General features: G+C 40.6%; 1 protein-coding gene across 8 annotated transcripts in view; it reads left to right on the top strand.

The window, feature by feature from the left end:
- LOC131425855 (protein retinal degeneration B) overlaps nt 1–24,121 on the top strand; it is a 115,826-nt gene that overhangs the window by 19,723 nt on the left and 71,982 nt on the right. For 4 of the 8 annotated variants that reach the window (XM_058588094.1, XM_058588099.1, XM_058588101.1 and 1 more), the window contains exon 2: nt 21,286–22,687. The exons of 1 other annotated variant lie outside the window; for it this stretch is intronic. The gene's annotated coding sequence lies outside the window, so the exon portion shown is untranslated. Of the gene's footprint in view, nt 1–15,219; nt 15,667–20,920; nt 20,940–21,285; nt 22,688–24,121 lie in introns of those variants that run through there. 3 more of the 8 variants (XM_058588095.1, XM_058588096.1, XM_058588097.1) reach the window with 3 other exon arrangements.

Genomic DNA, 24,121 nt, shown 5'->3' on the forward strand with positions numbered 1-24,121 from the left:
CCGCACACAAGAGATGTGTCGCATATTATGCATGTTGATGGTAAATGAAAAGTGCATTCGTTAACCTTTCAGCCCATTCCGATTAATTCATTTCGCTGGGTTCAGAATTGAGTTTCGACCGGAGAATGTTTATCTCGAAAGTGTGTGACCGACTGGAGAATCAGTTCCGGTGACTATTTGCCGTATTCTCTCTACGAAGTCATATTCTGATAGGATCTATGCTCCAACGTGGTATTGCACGTAAACCGACATACGTACGTCACAGAAAATCTCTACTATTTCAGCATCGTATTGCGTTCTATTTTTATAACAGCGATTCCGTCATAATCAAATTGAAATTACAGTGTGATGCAAAAAAAATGTTAGCCTACACAAACATCAGGGTTTTTTTTACGTTGGCCTGTCTATCAAACGTGTAAATTTTGTTAATATCAGTTAGGCCAGGTGCTATAAAATTCGTCTAATTATAGAATCACTTTCCGATCGTCTTGAATTAATGCTTCCAGAGGGATAGCTTTGGCAATTATAATTAGCTGTTACACTAGGAACATTCTTTTGTTTCCCCTTAAATTATATATTGTAAATAATATTCTGAATAATAATGAAAACCAGAAATATAATGCCGCTCGGTGTTCACTAATACTTTCGACAGTGCCCTGAAGGATTTATATTATACGATAAATTCGGGAAACCCCGGATCCTACTACCGCTTGTCGGTGCTCTCGAAACATACTTTATGCGTATCGGAGTGGAGTGTTTCGACCGCTTCGTCAACCGACGTCATCGTTTCGCTGTTCATCGAACCTCTGATGGTTGATGATTTCTCTGGAAAATTGCTCGGGACCAACCAGAGCGAAGCGCAAGCGGCATAGAATTTGGTTGGTGAAGTTCGAGAGACTCGGAAACCCCACCACTGAAGGCAAAACGTTATATTTATGATTGCTTCCCTGACATCTGCACCCCCACAATCCGGTCATGCCCTTTTTCCTGCCAGTGTATCCTGTCCTGTCCTGTCCTGTTGGTACATTTTTCCCTTGTCTCTTGACACACAAAATGCTTCCGGGGCTTGTCACGACGGTGTAACAGTGTTCATCCTTATGTGGCAGAACGTGGAGAAGCCGCGTCCTGGCGGTTCTGTCTTATGATGTGAGAAACAATAGGCTCACTTTATCGGCCAAAGCTTTTCGCTTGCCCTACATGAATTGCGAGCGATCGGCAGAAACGCTGCCATCGGATAATAATAGCTCAGCAGGGCTTCCTGTATGTATGCTTTTATCCCGTTTCTGTTGGTTCTAGGAAAGCACGGAATGTATTTTAAGCATCGTAGCAACAAAGTAAAATTGAAGGGAACAAAGCTGTTCTTGCACCAAATCGATCAGACGACAGCACGACGAGTGATTCGATTACAGTCAAACAGAAATTGGAGTGAAAGAAAAAGGGATGAAAAAACGATAAAAATGGTAAAAACGTGTTTAATCCACCTAACAGTGAGATTTTAAACAATTCGTAATATGTTTTTTTGCTTGAATATTATTCGGTGTTTAATTCTCATGGCATTATTTTAAAGACCGTCGTTTTAGGCGGCAATTTGAGATTTTAATCACACATTACCCTGTAACGTGGAAACTGCAAATCGGATCGAGTCTGAATCTAATCGTGTGACAATCGATCGAACATCCCATGAGATGTCAGGAGTCAGTTGCTATTTATAGTTTTTCGTCATTATTTACGGTACTTCCAGAGCCGGTATTCAGGAACCAACATAACTCAAAACTGTTCATTCGACCGTAAATTAATATAACGAACAAATTGCAATAGTTTTGAGTCTAACTTCTATATCGGTTTGAATTTAAAAAACTCATCACCCTGTAATTCCAGAATCGGAAGCCGGATTCGGTAAAATTCAAAAATTTTGTATGGGACCATAAGTCTTTCAATTTGAATTATTGTTTACGAAAATCGATTTGGCCTTTTTTGAGAAAATGATTGAGCTTTGATAAACAAATCTGCAAACCCGATAAACCTAATTATTTCATATGAAATGGACCTGTAGTTCCTAAACCAGAAGTCGGATCCAAACGTAATTCAGGAACCTTGTGTAGTAGCATACGACTTTTCATATGAATCTGAGTTTGTAGAAAACGGTTTAGTCATCTCCGAGAAAATTGAGTGAAATTATTTGTCACACACGCATTTGCTGATCTCGACGAACTGATTCGAATGGTATACGGGTGTTATGTTCTTCCAGCATTTATTGCTGTAAGTAGTTTAAAACAATATAATTATGGAATTGCTTTCTCGAAAATGCTGCCATCATCTGGTTTACATATGTCATATTCGAAACGATTATGTTGCCAAAAACGAACCGTGCTAAAAACGGTTCGAAGCAGAATGTCTCGAAAAAAGATGCTGTACACAGTATTTTTGGTACTTAGAAACAGTTGCATGTAACAGTATAAAAAATCGTGTTTCACGTTGCTCCCAAGCATTGCTTTGTCATACCGCGCTCAAAACTCCTACTGCTAGAATAGAGGGAAAAGCATCTTACAAAAAAAGTCGATATCTCCGTTAAAAATGGACTGATTTTGACAATCTGTGGCTTATTGGATAGCTATTACCGTGCGCAATCTATGTCTGGAAACATGTTCTGTTTTCAAGGCCAAGTGTGACAGATACTGTAAAAAAACATTTACATAAAACATCGTATAACTCAAAAAGTAAACGTCCGATCTCAAAACCATTCAATAGCGTTCTGGGTGACGGGGAGACATTTCATTTGCGACTAGTTTGATCAAAATCGGTCCAACCATCTCTGAGATCTCGACCTCTTTGTTGACAACACACATACAGACCCACACACATACACACACACGGACATTTGCTCAGTTCGTCGAGCTGAATCGATTGGTATATGACTCGAACAATTTTTCTAAAGTTAGAGCGAATTCTATACCTATTTTTGCCTTTCTCATATAGAAAGGCTATGCAATCACTGTGAAAATCGACTTTTTAACCGAATGTCATATACCAATCGATTCAGCGCGACTAACTGAGTAAATGTCTGTGTGTGTGCGCTCACTTTTCTCAGAGATGGCTAAACCGATTTTCACAAACTAAGATTCAAATGAAAGGTCTCATGGTCCCATAGCCTGCTATTGAATTTCATGCCGATCCGAATTCCGGTTCCGGAGTTATACAATGGTATGTACCAAAAATATGAAAAAAATATGCACTCACTTTTTTCAGAGATGACTGAACCGATTTCCACAAACTAAGATTCAAATATAAGGTATTATGGTCTCATAGCCTGCTATTGAATTTCATTTGAATGTGACTTCCGGTTCCGGAGTTATATGGTAATTTGTAAAAATTTGAGAAAAAGTTTACACTCAATTATCGCTGGAACAACTCAACCGATTTTCGCAAATTAAGATTCGAATGAAAGGTCTTATAATATCCTAAAAATTTGTATTAGGTGTACAACTTTACTTCCGCCGTTTTTTTTTAAATTACAGATGTATTATTCAAAGTATTGTCCGTCGCTAGCGACAACTTTCTCCCATCTTTCCGGAAATTTTCGAATCCCGGCTCAAAAAAAGGAGTCCTTTTTTGACGCTATCCATGAAGCAATCCATTTTTCTAACTCTTCGAAGGATTGAAAATGTTGATCTGTCAGGCCGTGTGCCATCGAACGGAATAGGTGGAAGTCAGAAGGGTCAACATCTGGGGAATACGGCGGGTGGGGCAAGACTTCCCATTTCAGCGTTTCCAGGTACTTTTTGACCTTTTTTGCGACGTGAGGCCGAGCATTGTCGTGTTGGAGGATGACTTTGCCATTTCGCTCTTGATACTGTGGCCGCTTTTCTTCTAGCGCGCGACTAAGGCGCATCAGTTGCGGTAGCGATCTTCTGTGATGGTTTCACCCGGTTTTAAGAGCTCGTAGTAAATTGTTATTCATCTTTGAAGGTTTTTTTCTCTTCCACCATCTTGTTTGTCTTCGACATTGAAATCACCACTTTAAAACGTTGAAACACTCCCGACACGTTCTTTTACTCTCAGCAGCATCACCGTAAGTTTCTGAGAGCATTCGATGCGCTTCAGTTGCATTTTTTTCGAATTGTAACAGAAAAGTAAAACTTCCCGCAAATGGCGAGAATCGGGAACATAAACAGACATTTTCGAGCGTGAATAATACGAAATCAAGAACAACTGTCACTGAAACGGCGATGACAATTCGTTAGGCGCTGTACGCATGCACTTTAAAGGCATTATCATCTATGTATTTTGACCAGCCTCAGCCGGTACAGCCACCTATCGGAAAACGGCGGAAGCAAAGTTGTACACCTGATAGAACATTTTATCTGGATCCGACTTCCGGTTCCGGAACTAAAGCGTAACAAGTGGAAAATTATCAATTTCATTAGTATTTTTTTCACAAACGATGGTCAAAAACAGGTACAAATCCCATAAAACTGTCTGATAAATTCTTCTAATTTGCAGAGCTTGTTAGTTTGTGGGCACAAAAGCTTAATTCGGCACGACTGGTCCCTCCTTTTCATGTTCCGGAAGCACCGAAAGTGGTGCAGAAAAACTTAAAAAAGTAGCACTCACTTCGATTTCCCTGCGATGCTTGAACCGATTTTCACATATCTTGAGTTGAATTAAAGCTCATATTAGTTTTAAAGCTACTGTGAAATTTCATCCGGATCCGACTTCCGGTTCCGCACTTACAGGGCGATGGGTGTCAAAGTTTTTAAATCGCCATATAGAACGACAATACGTACCGCACCGAAAGAAGAAGAAAACACAAAACAATCGATGCGTGCTTTGTTCTATTTTGCACACGCTATGAAAAAATCGAAAAGGTTACGGACCTCTGCTACTAGTGTGTAATATTGGTAAAAGACGGTGCTGCGGTTTATAAAAATTGTAGCTATTTCAAGATCAGTACGACCGAAAGAATAAACGAATGTCAATGAATTAAATTTTTTTGAGAAAATATGAAATTTTCGCATCCAGGTAGTGCAGTAATACCGGTGGTGTAGTGATGTCAATAATATCAAGTGTACAACTTTGCTTCCGCCGTTTTCCGATAGGTGGATGTACCGGCTGAGGCTGGTCAAAATACATAGATGATAGTGCCTTTAAAGTGAGTGTGTACAGTGCCTAACGAATTGTCATCGCCGTTTCAGTGACAGTTGTTCTTGTTTCCGTATTATTCACGCTCCAAAACGTCTGTTTATGTGCCCAATTCTCGACTCGGGAAGTTTTACTTTTCTGTTACAATTCGAAAAAAAATGCAGCTAAAGCGAATCGAATGCTCTCGGAAACTTACGGTGATGCTGCTCTGAGTAAAAGAACGTGTCGGGAATGGTTTCAACGTTTTAAAAATTGTGATTTCGATATCGAAGACAAACATGGTGGTGGAAAAGAGAAAAAACCTTCAAAGATGAACAACTAGAAGCATTGCTTGATGAAGATTCGTGCCAAACCCAAGAAGACCTTGCCGAATCGTTGGGAGTTAGTCAGCAAGCCATTTCAAAACGTCTCGAGGCCCTGGGTATGATTCAGAAAGAAGGACACTGGGTGCCGTACGAGTTGAAACCGAGGGACATCGAGCGCCGTCTATTTGTATGTGAGCAACTGCTTCAAAGACAAAATCGTAAGGGGTTTTTACATCGAATCGTAACCGGTGATGAAAAGCGGGTTCGATACGATAATCCTAAACGCAGAAAATCATGGGGAAAGCCCGGGCATGCTACTTCGTATTCACGGCGCCTTGGTTATGATTTGTATTTGGTGGAATCAGCTCGATGTGATTTACTACGAGCTCTTAAAACCGGATGAAATCATCACAGGAGATCGCTACCGAACGCAACTGATGCGCCTTAGTTGCGCGCTAAAAGAAACATCAAGAACGACTTGACAAAGTCATTCTCCAACACGACAATGCTCGACCTCACGTCGCAAAAGTGGTCAAAAAGTACCTGGAAACGCTGAAATGGGAAGTCTTGCCCCATTCGCCGTATTCCCCAGATGTCGCCCCTTCTGACTTCCACCTATTCCGTTCGATGGCCTGGCAGATCAACATTTTCAATCCTTCGAAAAGTTGGAAAAATGGATTGCTTCATGGATAGCGTCAAAAGAGGACTCCTTTTTTCGAGCCGGGATCCGATAAATTTCCGGAAAGATGGGAGAAAGTTGTCGCTACTGACGTGACGGACAATACTTTGAATAATACATCTGTAAGCACTTCCCGGCTGCTCAGCCACCCATGGAAGTTGACCATCAATGTCATCTTCCCTCTCTGAGCAGCCTAGATAGCCGTGTAGTGTCGGTAGCGGTTTCCCAACTGGCTAAGAATAACGCTACGGTCCACCTGTACCGGTGGTATAAGTCCACCAAACAGGTAAGCCGTGTGGCATCCGGCGGAATTATTTTTTACCAAGAATTGATCCACTGGTTTCCTGTTCCATGTCGTAAAAGGCCACAAAAATAGGAACTCCTAAGTCAAGGTGTATTTCCGTGCCGATGGCTGAATGGCTGCAGGAGGTTAAACATTGCAGTCGTAAACGGAATAGCTTGGGTTTTTCCTCAAGGTGGTGTACTATCCCCACTTTTATGGAACCTAGTCGCTGATGGTTTGTTAAGGAAACTTAATAACCTTGGATTTTCGACTTATGGTTTTGCCGACGATTATCATATATTGATGACCGGTATAAGCATTAACACTCTCTTTGATTTAATGCAGCAAGCCCTGCGATATGTTGAACAATGGTGTTGCCAGGTTGGATTATCTGTAAATCCGGGCAAAACATCAATGGTGCTTTTCACTCATCGTAGGATAATTACAAGAGCTCGTCCGGTGCAGTTCTTTGGTTCAGAGGTCACTGTGGTCGATCAAGTTAAATACGTCGGGGTTATTCTTGACTCAAAACTGAATTGGTCTGCTCACATTGACTTCAGGATTGAAGGAGCTTGCATGGCTTTCGGCCAATGCAGACGAGCTTTTGGAAAATCATGGGGACTCAAACCCAGATATATTCATTGGATCTACACAACTATTGTTAGACCAATTTTAGCATATGGATGTCTTGTATGGTGGCAGGAAGGAGAAGTCGCGAAAGTTCAGTCAAAGCTAAATCATCTCCAAAGGATGGTCCTAATGGCGATGACAGGAGCATTCACGACAACTCCTACTGCTGCTCTAGAGGCGCTACTGTGCATTAAACCACTACATGTGTTCCTAAAACAAGAAGCATTATCTTGTGCATACCGTCTTAAGGTTACAGGGCTTTGGAACAGTAACCCATTAGATTATGCTACCAGCCACACTCGCTTGTGGTCTCAAATGGTTACGTGGGATGAGTATTTACTCGCTCCTAGTGACCTAACTCTCACATGCAGTTTTCCTTTCAAAACATTCAATGTGAGCTATCCTCTTCGTGAAGAATGGTTGTCTGGAACGACAACTTGATGAACACATAGTTTGTTATACGGACGGTTCTCTGTTGAATGGTCGTGCTGGTGCTGGTGTCTACTGTCGTGAAATGAGGCTAGAGCAGTCTCTTTCACTTGGTAGATACTGTACTGTGTTCCAAGCAGAAATCTACGCAATTCTGTGTGGAGTACAATCGGCACTTCAGCAGAGGATCTGTGGTAAACGAATTTATTTTTGTTCCGACAGTCAGGCAGCCTTAAAAGCACTCAGTTCGACTGACTCACGGTCGAATCTAGTGATCGCATGTCGAACTCAAATTGAAGACCTCAGCATTTCAAATGCTGTTTACTTCTTATGGGTACCCGGCCATTCTGGTATTACTGGAAATGAATCCGCTGATGAGTTGGCTAGAGCTGGTGCAACGAATGATTTCGTTGGTCCTGAACCAGCTTTACCACTTTCAACTAGTTGGATAAAGCACAAGACTCGTTCTTGCGCTCAGACAAAAGCATTTCTACCAGATTTAAATCTGAAAATGTCAAAGTGTCTACTGCATTTCTCCAAGCATCATTGCAGTATTCTGGTCAGAGCTCTGACTGGACATTGCAAACTCAATTATCACATGGCTACTATTCAACGTGCTGAGTATTATTCGTGTGATTTGTGTGAATGCGATTATGGTACTTCATATCATCTGATATGTAACTGTCCCGCATTGACGCAACTACGTATCCGGGTTCTCCATACATGATTGAGTCTGTGTATGCGGAGCTAAAATTGAAGGATATTCTCTCGTTTCTCACCCAATGTGGTTAGGAGCTATAGTCAGAAGGGTTCATCGTTCTTCCTGGAGTGAATGAATCCCTTCTGTATTCACCTTAAATAGGGTTTAGCAGATTGTTTGGCATCCTTTGGGGTGCCGAATTTACTTCTGCTCGTACATACTGCGAATCGTTCTGCATTCTTCCGGGAGTGCAGAATGGTGTCGCTTTTGTAAGATCTCTAAATCCTCTCGGGGGTTGGAGGTTTTATTAACAGCAGACTGTTCGGGACCTCGTAGAGGTTCAGAATTTACTTCTGCTTCCACTAAATGTGATCCTCAGCAGATTGTTTAGCATCCCTTAGGGGTGCAGAATTTACTTCTGCTTTTATGTGTTTTTGTGTCGTCAATTTTTCCCATCCTCCTAGTCCAACCCTTACCATTTCCTTTCAATCCTTCCCTCTTATATATCGGGAAAATGATGCTAAAAACAAATTGATGGCAAGACACAAATCTCCAAATATCAAGGGGAACGTGCCATTTGAGCCAATTTGTTCTGATTCCTGATTCCACGTCGCAAAAGTGGTCAAAAAGTACCTGGAAACGCTGAAATGGGAAGTCTTGCCCCATTCGCCGTATTCCCCAGATGTCGCCCCTTCTGACTTCCACCTATTCCGTTCGATGGCCTGGCAGATCAACATTTTCAATCCTTCGAAGAGTTGGAAAAATGGATTGCTTCATGGATAGCGTCAAAAGAGGACTCCTTTTTTCGAGCCGGGATCCGATAAATTTCCGGAAAGATGGGAGAAAGTTGTCGCTACTGACGTGACGGACAATACTTTGAATAATACATCTGTAAGCACTTTTTCGCAAAAAAGTTTTTAATTTTGGAAAAAAAAACGGCGGAAGCAAAATTGTACACCTGATAAAAATAAAAATAATAATCCTACTACATGTTTTATGCTGCTGATTCATGCTGTTTAGTTTGACTTACATATGCAGAAGTAACAGAAACGCAGATTAATTGATTTAATCGAAATAGAGCATGAGATAGTAAGTCTAGGTTTAACTAGGTTCAAAACTGTTCCAATTTTTAGGTCATATATGTTACTGGAAAACTAACCAACTTCGGCTATTCCGGTCATCTGAATCCGGTTTCGGAAGAATTGGAAATGGTGATTAAAAACTGCAAAAGGGTCTCACTCACTTTCCTTCAAGATGGTCAAATCGCTATTCGACTTAGCTCGACGAACTGAGCAAATGTCTGTGTGTGTCCGTCTGGGTGTGTGTGTGTATGTATGTAACAAAAATATGCACTAACTTTTCTCAGAGATGGCTGAACCGATTTTCACAAACTAAGATTCAAATGAAAGGTCTCATGGTCCCATAGCCTGCTATTGTATTTCATTCCGATCCGAATTCCGGTTCCGGAGTTATAAGATGATATGTACCAAAAACATGAAAAAATATGCACTCACTTTTCTCAGAGATGGCTGAACCGATTTTCACAAACTAAGATTCAAATGAAAGGTCTCATGGTCCCATAGCCTGCTATTGAATTTCATTTGAATGTGACTTCCGATACAGGTCCCATACAAATCCCATAAAACTGTCTAATAAATTCTTCTAGTTTGCAGAGATTGTTAGTTTGTGGGCATGAAAACTTAATTCGGCACTACTGGTCCCCTCTTTTCCTGTTCCGATGGCACCGAAAGTGGAGAAGAAAAACTTAAAAATGTAGAACTCATTTCGATTTGTTTGTTTGTTTGTTTGTTTATTGTCCAGTAGTGTAAGATAAGACATCTTTTAATTATTACTACATCCGATTTCACCGTTCGCATATTCATTCTTATATCTAATTTTAATTTCTTATTTTAACAATTAAAATACTACTAGGTACTAGTTACGATTGAAAAAATCGATGCAGCCAACTTTAAAAATTGTTTCCGAGGGAGAGCGTCTTACTGCAGGTGGCAACAAGTTCCAATTTATCACACCTCGAACGAACAGTGAACTAGCGTAACACACCGTATTATGAGCAGGAATCACTAAGTTTTCCAAACGACGTCCTCGAGACTGAATAAGTTTTCCATAGAGTACAGCAGGGAACTGAGTTTTCTGAAGACCTCTAAGGAAAACACAGGAACGATATGCATAAAATCCATTTAGAGTACATCCAATGAGGTTCTGTTGCAGATGACTAACGTGGTCGTAGCGATTTAATCCATATACGTATCGCACACAGCAGTTCAATGCTACGCGTAGCTGGTTAAATAAGTTGGCACTAGGGGAGACATGAAGAACATCTCCGAACAAGAAATGTGGCAAGATCAACGATTTGAACAGTTTCAGTTTTGTTGATGACGGGGCGGTAGGAACACAGCTGTACAACGTTCGCAAGCTGGCATAAATTTTTCCGCATTGTTGCTTTATTAGTCTATCCCACTGCAAGTCACTTTGAAAAATGAACCCAAGGTTATTTGCGTTTTCGGACCAATCGATTTGTTGCCCGTTCAAGACAATCGAGGGCACTGGTAGAGTAAATCCGTTGGTTCTACGTCGCCGGTTTGTTATAAGCAATGCTTTGCTTTTATTTGGATTCACGTATAAGTTGTTTCGTCGAGACCAGATTTCGACTTGCTCAAGATCACTATTTATCATTGTTATCAGTTCACGCACGCACGGTCCAACCCGACCAACATAGAGTTGCACATCGTCAGCATAAATCTGAATCGAACAGTACTTCAATACCGTTGGGAGATCATTTATATGGCAGCAGAACAGTAGGGGACCAAGAACTGAGCCTTGCGGAACACCAGACATAACATCAGCACTGTTTGAGTAACGATTACCACAAAAAACGGTTTGCTTTCTACGACACAGGTACGATTCAATCATGTTTACAGCAGCCGATGAGAAATTGAACTGTGCCTTCAGTTTTTCCAGCAGTAAGTTGTGTGGAATTGTGTCAAAAGCCTTGGAAAAATCCAAAAGAAGAAGAATGGCAGTTCCTTTTTTATCAACGATGGCTCCTAAGTCGTCGTGTACTCGTAGAGTGGCGGTTTTGATGCTTTGACCTCTGCGAAAACCAGCCTGAAAGTCCGACAACAGATTGTTCGTTTCGATATATGTTGTCAACTGCTGCTTGAGAAGCTTTTCAAACACCTTTGACAATGACGGTAGTATGCTGATTGGACGAAGATTGGTGATGTCGTTCAGATGTGCTTTTTTCTTCAGCGGCACAACTTTAGCGTGTTTCCAACATTCGGGGAATGTACTTGTTCGAATGAGCAGATTAAACATGTGTGTTATGTGTTGAACGATTAACGGACAGATAATCTTAATAAATCTAATCGGCAAACCATCTAGTCCGAGTGCATTCGACTTTGTATCCCAGAGAGCTTTGACGACATCCCAATATTCCACCTGTTGGAATGAGAAATTCTGTGGCGATGATTGTGCTGATGTAACAAGTATTTCACTTCGAGGAGTGCTATCCGCATAGCTAGCCAAAAATGCGCGATTTACTTCGTCTGGATCGTACTCACACGGTAGCGTTGTTTTTACTTTACCAACACCAAGATTTTTTATTCGTCTCCAGAGGGTTTTTGACGGAGTCCTACTGTCCAAAAATCGGTTAAAATATTGCTGTTTGGCATGACTTATGCTTGTGTTGGCGCGATTTCTCATGACCTTGTAACGCTGTCGTTTTTCGTCTTTCAAATTTCTTGGAGCCTGTAACCAATCCCTGTAAGCCAAGTCTCGTTCGAGTAAAGCTTGACGTACACTTTCCGAAAACCAAGGATTATATCGTTTACGGGTTGACCGAACACGAAGCGGAATACAACAGTCGTGTATCGTTTTAATGTGTGCGTTGAAGAAAGCGATGGCACCGTCCGGGTTTTCAATTTCATAAAATTGGTTCCAGGGAATGGATAACAAAGCATTTTCCAAAGTTTGGGAATCAAAATTCGTATAGTCACGATACGTGCAACGGTCAGAAGGTCGAGATATGTCACAGTCAATTGACGAAAAGATGAGATCGTGCTGTGATAATGCCGGGAAACTTACTTGGCCGAATTTTAAAACCTTCTCGCTGTTATTTGTTATCAACAGATCAAGTTGAGAGCACCCTTCATTGTGATAAAAAGTCGGTTCTTCGCTCACGAATGACAGTGAATGATTCAAGAGCATCGATTCAAAACGTGCACGTTTTGTACTAGGACGAAGCATATCAGTGTTAAAGTCTCCTACCAGAAAAATTGTCTCATAGCGAACAGCGAAATCAACCAGTTTTTCTGCTAAAAAGGATGAGCAATCGTTATCGGGAGGACTGTATACCGTCAAAAGCAATATCTTTTGGCCGTTTATTCGGAACTCTAAAGCCAAACATTCAGTTTTATCCATTGAATTTTCCACTAAGGCCGTGTTGAAAACCTTGGAACAGATTAGATGTTTTCTATAGTAAACAGCTATTCCTCCACCGCGCCGATAACCCCTGTCGTTTCTCGCAACCGAAAACCCAGGGATTCCGATACTACTGTCACTAATTTTTGAAGTCAACCACGATTCGGTGAAGCACGCAATCTCGATTTTGGAACAAGACAAAAGAGACCGAATTTCGTCAAGCTTGTCTGCATTACGCGCACAAAGGCTTTGAGCGTTCCCGTGACAAATGTTTAGCTTTCCAGATAATAGAGCAGCATTCAGCACCGCTCCAGGAATGTTCGTTGAGGTGTGATTCTGTGGTGGAACCATCAAGTATAATAAGGGAAACAATTTTTAGTGGGCTGCATAGTGTCAAAGGATTTTACAATAATTATCTCTGTCATAAATTTACAATAATTATCTCTGTCGTGTCAACAATTCACAATACAAATAATTTTAACATCATAAACAAAAACTTCAAAAAGTGAACGAACAAAAAATTAATAATAGTACTGACATATAGTTACGAATACTTATTTAAGTCATCTACGGATTTTATCACGATGGATGGTGCACCAGCAGCAGTCCTCACGTAGACGATCCCTTGTTTAGTGTACACTGACGCTAGCTTACCCGCCTTCTTCAGATGTAGAGCCACCGACTTCAGTTTGCGTGCTTCGGAGGTAAGACTCTCGTTGATGTACACACGGCGATCGGAATCCCATCCAATGTGCCTTAGATTAAGGTCGCGTTTTCGTAGGTAGGCACTGTAGAACTCGTCCCGTGATGTCTTCAATGCAAACTCGACCACTATAAGGCTGTCGTTGTTAAATTTGCCGTTGTATTTCATACGCCTGATCACCGCTGGGACGTTAGAGATGTCTTTTACTGTTAACTGTTTACCGATTTCCTTCAGTGTCAAATTTAAATCTTCGTCGGGTTTGTAAGGAATACCGCTTATGATAAGCTCGCTTCGGTTTTCCAGTGCACCAATTTTATCTGTCATACCATTCATTTGATTGCTTAGCGATTCCAGTGCAGTGTCGTGGTGTTGAAATTTTACGGCACATTCTTCACGAACGGATTTTAAATCGGTTTTAAGTTCAGTTTTAACGGCATCGATTTTGTTGTTTACGTCTTTAATTTCACTCCGTACCGAGTCAATCAAACTCTTGGTTTCCGCAAACTGTTGCATCATGGTCTTCATCATACCATCAAGAGAAAACGAATCGGTACTGACATTATCCCAGCTTTGGTCATCGGTCCGCTGGCGCTTTTTCGTTAACGAATTGCCGCTCCCAGCAGCAGGAGGAGTGCGCTGTAAGTTTGCCATTGCGTGTGTAAACAAACAAGCAGCGTACACTGATTTTGCACTGACACTATTGATACTACCGAGCCGGTATACAAAAACAATGGAGGATTGATAAACGGTTTGTTCATGGATTTGCGAAGCAAAATTTCAGCTTATTAGTCGCGGTACACACTGTATAGTATGAACTGTACTGAGCTCAGACACTCCGAAACGAGCTAGAGAACTTTCGATTTTGTACGTACGGTGGAACTTCACTTTTGAAGCAGTTTAATTTGCTTCTGTTATCGACACATACTCGCGTCGCGTTGTCGTGTTTCAGTTGTGCGATGCTTGAACCACTGCGATGCTTGAACCGATTTACACATATCTGGATTTGAATTAAAGCTCATATTATTTTTAAAGCTACTGTGAAATTTCATCCGGATCCGATTTCCGGTTCCGCACTTACAGTGCGATGAGTGTCTATTTCGTACACGCTATAAAGAAAACGAAAGGGTTACGGATGTCTGCTACTAGTGTGTGATATTGGTAAAAAATAGCTATTTTATGATCAGTACGATCAAAAGAAAAAGAAAGTCAATGAATTCAATTTTTTTTTAGAAAATATGAAAAGGAAAAGTCTTACAGTTTCAAAACGGAATTCCTAAATTTGTTGTTGAAACAGGATTTGTAGAGTTTGTTAGATTATGTCCGAACAAACTATCCTATTTCTATTCAATGAACAGTTGTTTTTGCGAATTCTACTATTGATATATTTATGATGTTATGAGTAATATGAGAAAGGCATCATTACAGCACTAGGTGGATTAAAACAAGTTTTTATATGAAAAATCCAAAACTTTTTTGAACCGACCTTTTCAAAACAACTAAAAACAAATAATAAATCTATAAATAAATAAAATTTTAATGCTGTTGTTGTGCATTGTAATTAAATGTAATCTTCCCAACAGTTCTGCGATACTGCGAACATCTTGTTCGAAGGACTTCGGTCTAAGCCCCGGCTCGAACGCCCGGCTAGCCCCCTTCTTTTGCGTATTTAAATCGCACAGCACTAAAAACTCAATCCATCTGATCCCCGCTCTGCCGATAGGATACGAGGAAAGATTCATCCTGGTGGTTCCGACCGAATACATACAACCCGCTACATTACACATCAGTCTCAGTGCCAACAAAGAACCAAGCATGCGCCCTCTGAAATGTCAAAGGTGAATCTTTATCTCGAAACGATGTGCATGGATTCGAGTTCGATTTCAACTGTTTCCAGTTTATTACTAGCCGGGACTTCTACAGGAACAACCAGGGAAAGCGGCATCAGGTGCCATTTGCTGCATCCGTTTTTGGCGACAGGTGCTGCAGTGAAAGTGTTTGCATCTAGTTGATGGCTTCGAACTAGGATGCTGGACTGTTTTTGCACACAGTCGGGACAGTTCGATAGACTTGGTTGAGGAGATTTTGTTTGTGGTTTGAATCGAAGCAGAGAAAAGAGAACTTTGTGTTATTATGGAACTCGCATTGGAAGTGATTTGGAATAATGACTGCCCTCAGCTTGGAAAGGATTGCACCCTTAGCAAAGTTTGTGTGCTTGTGAAAAACGGACGATTTTGTGATTTTCGATCCGTGTGCTGTGCATTCTATGTATGTTGAGTGCAAAATCTGTATGCCAAAGTGCTCGTCCAGAATCACACTATTGCGACAATTACGGAGGTCATTGTTTATGTACGAACGGTATGCAACTGAAGCCAGCATCTCTTTGTATGAATAGAATTTAAATTAAGCTTAATTTCATCTAGATATCGGTTGGTTGGTAATGGAATGAAAACGAACGATTGCCGGCTAAGAAGAATGACTCAATATTATGTAGATTATTCCGCATCGAACTAATCTCCGGGTAGTTTGCGACAGCTTGGAAGACTCGCTGACTCCGGTGCACTGGATTATAAAGAATAGCTTCAGGCACCACTTATACCAATGTCTGTGATGATATATTTTCAATAATAATAGTACTTCTTTCTGATGTACTCGTTAACGATAATAGTACAATCACGATCTATTCAAGAGAAAGAATCACTTCGATGATGTCCACAAAGTTGGTCAAACAAAATTAAAACAACAAGAAGTATCATCAACTTTCACAGTAGATGAATAGGAAGGAACAGATGTTCATAATTGTGCTGCTGAAGCTTGATTGGTGTTATACCTAATAGCAAATAATCATAGCAGGTTTGCACCAAAGCATGGTAATCATGTCCCTTTTGAGAAAGTGACACAAAAAGTGTTTCCGAATCCTGAACAATAAATCAATACTATCTTTGGTAAAAAACATTGTAGCGCAAACTATCGCTAACAAAAAAAGAAAGAATCGCAGAATATTTCAATCCAAATACTACATGTAGTTTTAGTTTCCAATTTTTGTAATCCAACAATTAATTATTATTATTATTATTATTATTATTATTATATCGTTTATTTACCCCAGGTTTTAACCTAATTATGGTCGTTCGCCGGGTTTGTCTCAAGTTTAGGTTGGGATTTGAGAGTAGTTGGGTGGAATAAGGGTGGGATTTTAGGGGAGAGGGAGAGAGTTTTTACTTCGAGTAAATAATTTTTACATTGCATAAATTGTGAGGGAATAGAGAGAGAGAGAGAAGACAGGGATAAGCTTAAGGTTAAGTTAAAGGCTAAGGAGTGTACCGAAAATAAGCTATCCACAAATTTTTCTTCTAAATTATAAAAAACGATATTTTATTGAAACTAAAAATTGATCCTTTATTGTACGAGGTGTTAAACTTGAGCATAATGAAAACCGAATGAAATTTAAGTTATTCCTTTGCGAATTTTCGAATCGAACGCTCTTCATCAAGTTCCGAACAAATGTGGTATCGCATTTTTTTGACGCTTGAGCCCAAATTTTTTTGAAGTCCTGCATGTTTCCAACTGCCTTACCAGTCTTCTTGAAGACCCTCTTCACGATTGCCCAGTAACGTTCGATGGGTCGAAACTGATGGCAATGTGGTGGATTGATATTTTTTTCAACGAAATTTATACCCTTTTCCGCAAGCCAATTGGGAGTGGCTTTGGCAAAGTGAGCCGACTCTAAATCCGGCCAAAACAGTAGAGGTGCTATGCTTCGTATATAAACGCAACAATCTCTTCTGGAGACACTCAGATCGATAGATTTCAGCATTTATAGTTCCGGTAGTGTAAAAAATGGTTGACTTCAAACCACAGGAACATATTGCTTGCCATACCAGTACCTTTCGACCGAATTTCTTCAATTGAATCGACCTGTCCGCATCGCTCACATCCTCCCCAACGACAACAGTAAAGTATTGTAGACCTGGAAAAGACGCGAATACAATTTCTACATTCCTTGTTGTTGCTCGCTTTTTCTGTTCTACACTTTGTTTCGAGATTTTCTGCTTCTTGTAGGTCTTCAGGTGATTTCGCCTCTCGATACGCTGGATCATTTCGACACTCGTTCGTTCCTGCTTTTCTGGCCAAATCACGTATTGATATTGATTTGTTCTTCATGATTAGAGATACCACTTTCTGGTCCAGTTTCGGATTGGAAGAACCGGGTTTTCTGCCTCTTCCTGGTAGCTCACCCAAAGAATAGTGTTCCCCAAACTTATTATTGATGGTTTTAACACTGGCCAGAACTTTAATTTTCACTTCCTTTTCAATACGCGACATATTGAAAACGCAAAATTTCTTCCGCACAAACAAGTAAACAAACGAAAGCTGACAGCCAGCAAGCACAGCATGCTGTGATCTGAGCATAAAAAACCATCGTAAATACATGCGTACAATACAAATGTATGTGGATAGTTTATTTTGTTACAGCTTCGGGCAACAATTAATTATTAGAAAGAACCATTACTATATAACAGTTCGGCTGAAAAGTTCGTATCGTTTAATAGAAACACACATTTTTTTGCCAAAATTCGTTTTTATTATTCAACATAATTGCCGTCAGAGGCGATACAGCGATTATAGCGATCTTCCAACTTTTCGATACCATTTTTGTAGTACGATTTGTCCTTTGCCTCAAAATAGGCCTCAGTTTCAGCGATTACGAAGCAATTCGAAGCCCAATTCGTTCAATTTCAGCATGGTTTTCATCGACTTGTGACACGATGCATTGTCTTGATGAAACAAAACTTTTTTCTTCTTTAAATGAGGCCGTTTTTTTTTTTAATTTCGTCCTTCAAACGCTCTAATAACGCTATATAATAGTCACTGTGGATGGTTTTTCCCTTTTCAAGGTAGTCGATGAAAATTATACCATGCGAATCCCAAAATACAGACGCCATAACCTTATCATTAAATTCCGTACAGACTTCTTGGCGACAAGTTTTGACACTTTTTTCCAATATTTTTCGAACTGTTGAATGGTTTCGGCTGCCGAGACATGTTTCCTAAGATGTGCCTTCGTTAATGCCCAAAATTCCTCAATTGGTCGAAGTTGTGGGCAATTTGGTGGATTCATGTCTTTTGGGACGAAAGTGACATTTTTGGTAGTATACCATTCTACCGTTGATTTTGAGTATTGGCAAGAAGCAAAATCTATCCAGAAGAAAACAGGATCCTTGTGGCTTCGAATTATGGATATAAGTTGTTTTTGTAAACATTCCTTGGTGTATATTTCGCTGTTCATTGAAGCAGTGGCGATGAACGGTTTCGGAATCTTACCGCAGCTACAAATTGCTTGCCAGACCATAGCTTTCTTACCAAATTTCTCGACTTCAATCGATGTCTCGGACTGGTATAACACTTGCCCTTCTCGCACCGTATAATATTGTGGCCCCGGCAAGAATTTGTAATCGAGTTTCACGTAGATTTCGTCGTCCATGATTATGCAGTTCAAATTTCCAGCAAAAATCGTATTATACAGCTTTCGAACCCTCGGCCTGATCGATGCTTCTTGTTTCGGACTACGTTTTGGTTGCTTCTGCTTCTTATAGGTTCGAAGATTCAAATTTTCTTTAGCATGAAGAACATTTTTCGAAGTGCCCACTTTTGTGGCCACATTCCTAACTCAAACGTCCTTCTTTTGCTCGAACGCCTTCAGTATACGTTTATCCAACTGAGGATTAGCAGGACCTTTTTTTCGGTTTATCCTCAAAGGTGCACGACTTTTTCACTTACTCCTTCCATTTTTGCTTTCTTTCTCAGTAATAGTCCGCGTTCTGTGCACCATTTGTACACAATTTTTCGACGTTGTTTTGCTGAAAGTCCACGCATTTCGAAACAAACTAATGAAAACGAATAAACAACTGCACAAGTGGTAAGAGAGGAGTGTAAACAACAGGACGCAACCATAAAAATTGACAGATTCTGAACCATTGCTAAATGACAGCGGTTTTTGGTTGCGTCCATACTTTCTGGGACAGTCTTTATGAGAACATGATTGATATGAGAAAGGAATCATTACACCACTAGCTGGATTACAACAGGTTTTTTATCACCATCCGAAAAAAATCAATTTCTTTAATGCAAACGCTATCCGCATTTGCACCTTTATATAGAAAAAAAAGTTATAGTTCTCTGTCAACACCAGTAGAGCTGAAATACGGCCCTTCAATGTATTTCATTTGATATATCGCGTACACTTCCTCAGTCCCAAAATGCATTATTTTCCCTTGATTGCGATTTATTGAATCTGCAACCCACGAAAAGTCAGAAGCTCGTTTGGACCGATGATCGTTTTCTTCTATCAAAAATAGTTTCCTTTTTGTTGAATTACTTCCTGTACTACTTCTTCTACGTGTCGGTACCGGTTGGTTCAATGCATTTGTTGCCGTTCAACTGTTGATGTGCCCATTTATTTCCAACTAACTAAGTTCGGTGGGCGGTGGACAGTAAGTCGCCTCATGTTTTTTTTGTCAATTGTCAAAATGTGTTATTCGCCTTTCAAAACGGGGAAAACTTTTGAGCTGTTCTACGCATTAGTAAGACTAATGACGTGTTTTTTTCGTTTGTTTGTTTATTGACAATGTTGACGCAAGAATTTTGGTGCAATCATGGCATGCTTTGCTGGTATGAACTGGTGCAGCCGGCCCCCTGTCACGACGCCATCTTGATGAGATCAAAATCGGAACTTCAAAATCAGCTGATTGAAACGTAAACAAACAATCCGTAATGCAATTGCTTTACGGTTTACCTCGTTTAGTGCACGAAAATTAGTGAATTTTGGGTCGACTCTCTCACAATAACTTGTCGGTTTAGTTAAAATACAGCAGACAGTGTTTTGGGGCATCAAGTGCAGGTAATTTTCACAATTTAAGAATCGCGATGATTATCAAAACATCGCAGTGTTTGGGGCTCGAAACGCGAGGGGCTCAACGTAATCGGTGTACTTTTAAATGGCTGGTGCTCACATACCGGTGTCAGATGGCTGGGTGCAGCACAAGTGTAGAAAACGAACAACCTAACCCAAATTTATAATCAAATTTCCAAATGACTTCAACTTCCTGGTTCCAGTTTTCGTAATGGTGTTATCAATCCAACTGTAACTGGGCCCGAAAGTAATGCTTCACTTGATATTTTGCTGAGATCTTCTTCGCCAGCAATCTCAGCTGTAGACAGTTTGGTTGTAATCGAAACGGCTGTACAGGAAGAACACAGGAACACAGATAAACACACACACAAAAAATGGTCCCGGAAACACAAACCTCCTCCGTTTGGCCTAATGTAGCCAAATTGTATATTCATATAGTATCTCATTTCGACGAACGAGCGTGTCATGAAACGACGAGAGTTTATTTCCCGATTGACGTCATCAGCTCGACATACCCCGTGACTGCCACCCCGAAGGTCCGTCCTTGGATGAAAGGCGCGCACACACCCCCCAGAGTGTTCGGTGGTTCGGTTGGCGGCGGCGGCAAGCACAGCGAAAAAGTTGCCTCCAAAACGTGTGTTTATTTAAGTTGTTGCTACTACTGCCGTCATCTACGTGTCCGAATCGAAGCACCAGTAGTCCAGGAAGGCGAGGAACGGTAAGAGGTGCAAGGCGGCGACTGTGACGGGTATCGAAAGATGGGTCATTTCGAAATAGATTATTGTTCCCGTGATTCCATTTTCCCACCTTGTGGAAAGTCACAATCCGGAAAGAGAGTGAGCGCTTCTCTTTATTTTTTGTTTTTTCCTGAAACCAACCTGTTTATTTTTTTTTTCTGCGAAGTAAATCTTTTTGTAGCTATGGTGATGAGTGCCGTCGTGTCGTTCTCCTGTTGCGAGAACGACACGACGCTGTGGTCACTCTTGACATGTAAAATTAAGTCCGTTTCTTCAGATAAAAGTATCGTTATCAAATTTAATTTGGTTTTTCTTTTGTCTTTGCAGGTAAATTAAGATTGTTCATCTAACAAACGCTAATCATCCGGTACCATATCTTATCGCTGAAACTAATAGCCGTTGGTGCATCATGAATCTCTTCCGAGGAGATAACAACGCACATTTAGGAAACCCTGTGAACAACCCTGCGATCGTAATCTTCTTCCCATGTAACCAAACAACGTAAACTCCTACACGGCAAAACAGTGCTGTGCCTCTGAACAGAGGCGGAAGACGGCATTTTTCAAGATTCCCTATAGCTGGTATTTTCGGTTATCTCTGATGTTCGACGGCACTCACTCTCGCGCTGAGTTCCAATCGAAAAACAAACAAACAAACAAACTATAGGCAACCAGCCAAACACAACCAGCGGAGTTGCTGCTTATCCGCTGAGAGCGGCGGCACCAGAGCTCATCACTCTCGATGATCATTAGTCGCAGGCCTCCCACATCAGGGACGACCGACACACCAAACCCGCGCGCCACAGCAGTGTGCAGTAGGAAGGAAAGGGCAAAAATTTTCCTCAGTCACACTCGGGACGAATAGCAAGCAACAACCGATAACAGGACTGCTCCTGGCCCCCCGTAGTGGCTCCACAACGGGTTGCTAGAGTTTTTTTTTCGTTGCTGTGTGGTGAAATTACATGTGTTTTGTATCTGCCAATTGAAATGATTACGAATAGCCAGTACTGATTGCAATTTGGAAAGGAAAATCACTTATTTCACCATCGCTACGCTACTAGAAGGAAGGACAGTCGCCGTGAAAGGAAGATCCAGTGTTGTAACAGCAGCAGCCGTTAAACGAGTGAAATAGAATTGGCATTTTCTCAATACTGAGTGTGGTGGTGAAGAGCAAAGAAGATTAATCAAACGTATATGTAAATACAATTAGTGTGAAGGCAGCCTTGAATAATCTTTGCAGTACTGCGTCGCCTTGACAGTTCCAGCTAACCGTGCGAGTGAATAGGTCTTTAATTAGATTTGAATAATGTGGAAAGAAAAAGGATGAAAATTTCTCGCCTCATTTTGTTTGTGTTACATTTACCAATTAAGGCTTCCTGCTGCCGCCTGCTCGTTCACCTTGCAGGCAGGATACGGTTAGTGTTGTACCCGATTGTACGTGCTGGCTAGGCTCTCTAGGCTCTAGGCTGGTGGAAAGTGCTGTTCCTTCCCCGAAAGTTTCATGGCCAGTGGTGCCTAACCACTAAGCACTGTTGACGAATTTCCATTTGGTGTACCGAGGGTTTAGTGTTCTAAGAGCTAGAGATTACATAAAACATTCGTGGTCCGAAGTGGGAGCATTTGCCGTACTTCGCAGCAGGATCAAATCCAAAGGAAAAAGGTCGGATGCAGTTGGCGTCTAGTGCTGGAGCTATCTAACAACCTGCCTGCTATCGAACGACAAAAAAAAGGTTGGTAAATTGGCTCTTTTCTTGTATAACGGATATTTTACGAGGTCGGTAAATTTGAATCGACCATAAAGAAATGGGACAGCGTAGAGTTCTTCCGATTCCTACTTTGTGTACCGGTGGGGGTGGTGGGTGCTTTGTCCGAGGCCGTTATAATTATGTATTATATATGAGGTGTTTGTCGAAATGTTAGTCCGAAACAAAGAATAGGGTTGATAACACGTGCAGTAAAATATTTCTTATGCAACGAAACCAAGCTGCTTGATGGAATAAAAACGAAAACAAACATTGTGTCACGTCCGTCGGACTAGTTGGTCAGTGACATCTGGTTTATCTGAATGTTTCGGAAAGAAGTGATTGATCGTACGTTTCGAAGGGGACGCTTGGTTGGACATTGCTTAGCTATATCTTAAATAGTTGTACATTGACCTTGAGCTGGTGCTTCTGCTGAAATTACGCAGATAATTAATAGATTGTTTAAGCTAGAATCAATTAATCATCCTAGTCAGCTATTGATTAACATCAGACCGACCAGTCCCTAATGTAGATCGGTCGTACATTAGCATAACCCTACAAATCTAAATAGTTTCGTTCCAAAATTAGAAGATTTTTTGTCGTGTTTCATTGCGACGGTCTAAATGACGGTTTGAAACTGCCAACACATTTCACCCTATAATTTCGGATCCGGAAGTCACATCCGGACAAAAATTTGTATAGAAGCGTAAGACCTTTAATTTGAATCTATGTTTGAGAAAATCGGTTGAGTCGTCGAAGAGAAAAGAAGTTTGGCGCCAGACTAGATGATTTGTGTTCAAATTTTACTGATCCTACTTAATTCACGTGTTTTGTTATTTCAAATCACATGTTCAATGAAGTTTGGGCGCCAAATGAACAGCATACAGGTTTCCATTTTCCCTTATTTAAATAGTGTTCAAGGCTGTCAAGTTAAGTTATAGAACGAACATAAGAAAAGATAGTTATTAGTGAGATCACGTTATTTTATGATTCGTTGTTTCCAGAAAATTCCAGAAATGTGAATCTATCTTCACGATGGATGTAATTATTACTGTCACAATGCACTAAAATTTCATTCAGAAAGAACAATTCGAAGGATTTTTTTCAGCCTAAATTTGATAGATTGACTTTTAGGGTAAGTTGAAAATAGGTGCATTCGTTTCGAGTTTTTTCGTCGTCGCTATAACAGAACTATTTTCGAACTATCTCTGCCTGTGGTATTTCTTTTTAGACTCGAAACACGGATATTGTTTCCAATTTTATCACAATTCGTTGATTCTATATAAGTCGAGCTATCGGTGAAATGATATGGCGACTCTACTAATGAGATGATAATTGGTACAATAGCTCTACATAAGATCATAATCGCTGTTACGAGCAAGCGAAACTCCTTTCAAATATTGCTACTTTCAGATAAATACA

The sequence above is a fragment of the Malaya genurostris genome, chromosome 1 (assembly GCF_030247185.1).
Source record: "Malaya genurostris strain Urasoe2022 chromosome 1, Malgen_1.1, whole genome shotgun sequence".
NCBI classification, from domain to species: Eukaryota; Metazoa; Arthropoda; class Insecta; order Diptera; family Culicidae; genus Malaya; species Malaya genurostris.